Source organism: Gossypium hirsutum, chromosome A05, assembly GCF_007990345.1.
Source record: "Gossypium hirsutum isolate 1008001.06 chromosome A05, Gossypium_hirsutum_v2.1, whole genome shotgun sequence".
Lineage (NCBI taxonomy): Eukaryota > Viridiplantae > Streptophyta > Magnoliopsida > Malvales > Malvaceae > Gossypium > Gossypium hirsutum.
Window position 1 is genome coordinate 92,275,412 of NC_053428.1, and position 2,507 is coordinate 92,277,918.

The window sequence follows — 2,507 nt, forward strand, 5'->3', positions numbered from 1 at the left end:
ACAGAGGAGCAATGGAACGAAGTAAGCAATTTATGCTTAGTAAGTTTTGAGCAAGGAATTCCAGCATAACGAAAGAATAGCACACATTTAGCTAAACGGAATATTTCATAATACACAATTTTCCGATATCAAACTTACTTCACAACGTTAACCCTTATGTACATACACAAAAGACCAACTTAGCCGAAGGCCGGTAGCTCGTTCATCAACTCAGCGAATATTTATTTGTAAGGGCTCGATTAAATTCAACACATACGTAACATATCCCAATATTGGGATGTTTTTCGAGTATTAGCTGAAATTTTACAGCAAGCTCATTCATTACCAAAATCACGTACCTTCGGAATTTAACCGGATATAGCTCCTCGTTCAAGTGCCTTCGGGACATAGCCCGGTTATAGTAACTCATACAATGCCTTCGGGACTTAACTCGGATTTTAAAACTCGCACGAATGCCTTCGGGACTTAACCCGGAATTAGTATCTCGCACAAAGGCCTTCGGGACTTAACCCGGAATTAATAACTCGCACAAATGCCTTCGGATCTTAGTCCGGATATAGTCACTTAGCACAGAGCCTTCGGGACTTAGCCCGGACAGCATTCAATTAATCATGCACATCTAACAATAATTCATGGCACATTCGTATTTCATTTTCATTTGCAAAACTCAAACACAAGGCACATATCATCCTTGCACATTCGGCTCAATAGCCACACATAGAGCATGATTTTCATTTGCTTAAAACATGATTTAATCACATCGTAATTTAAGCTCTCTTACTCAAGAACTTACCTCGGGTGTTGTCGAACGATTCCGCTAACTATTCGACCACTTTTTCCTTCCCTTTATCGGATCTATTTCCCCTTTGCTCTTGAGCTTAATTAAACAAATAAATTGATTTCATCATTTAGGCATCGAAAAGATGAACACAAGGCACTTAGCCCATATTTATACATTAGACATTAAAGTCACATACATGTGAAATCATGCATCAACACAACATATTAGCTAATTTTTCCCCCTTGGCCGAATATGCATGTCTATTTTGGGGTCGATTTCAACACTTAATACACACATATACACACTAGTAAAGCATCCTCCCCCTTTCCATCAATTTAACACATGCATTGCTCATTAACATGCAAAGTTACATTCGGCCTTAGCACACAACTTGCTAGCCGATTCTTCTCCATTTAGCAACTAATGCACATATGTGCTCACACAAAAATGCTAAAAAGGAGGTTCAAGAATCATCAAGTCATCATCACATGCATCATTAACAAACTTATATTTAGCATGCAATGGCATTAACACAACCTCCACCTAGGCCGAATTTTAACTCATCCTCTTGCCTCATCACCACCACATCAAACATCAACCAAGAATGATGCATCCATGGTCAAATGTCATTTCCATCACATAGCAAGATTTAGACCATGGGCTAGGTAGAACTCAAGCTAACAACTAAAACATGCATGCATCTCATGGAACATCATCAAACATACCTTAGCCTAGCTACATGCATGCCGAACCTCTTCACCTTTCTTCTTCCTTCCTCCTTAAAATTATTGGCCAAGGATGAACCAAAGGATGAGAAATTTTTTTCTTTGTTTTTCTTTCTAGTTTCGGCAAGTATGAAGATGAGAAAAGGATGAACAAAATTCTCTCCTTTCTTTTCTTTAGCTCACGGCAATGGGGGGGGACAAACAACTACACACACATTTTTTTTTGTATTCACCATACTCCTTTTCATTATTTTATGCCCATGCCCCTTATTTTATTTGTTTTATCCCAACATTTTATGACACAAATTAACATATTTTATTGTGCCATACTTATGCCATAATTTCCATAAAAAAAATTGCACAATTGCTCATCATGCCATCATGGCCGGCCACCTTGTTTTAAGGTGGGAAATTTGACATGCAAATCCACCTATTTCATACTATAAGTTATTTGGCCACTACAAATTAGCCTATAGCATTTGCAAAAATTTCACATGAGTCACATTTCAAAATTTCACTCACAATTGGCAAAATCAAAGCATGAAATTTTCACACATGCACTTTCACATGAAATAAACATAGGATATAACATCTAATTATTATTGTGACTCGGTTTAGCGGTCCCGAAACCACTTCCCGACTAGGGTCAATTTTGGGCTGTCACAACTCTCCCCCACTTAAGAAATTTTCGTCCCCGAAAATCTTACCGGTGAATAGGTTTGGGTATCGCTCTTTCATCGAGCTCTCGGTCTCCCAAGTAGCTTCCTCGATCCCGTGTTTGAGCCATAACACCTTTACTAGCGGAACTCTTTTGTTTCGCAACTCCTTCACTTCACGAGCTAGGATACGCATCGGTTCTTCTTCATAGCTCATATCGTCTTGAATTTCAACCTCTGATGGGCTAATTATGTGCGATGGATCAGATCGATAGCGTCGAAGCATCGAAACATGAAAGACGTCGTGAATCTTTTCAAGCTCAGGGGGCAAAATCAATCTATACG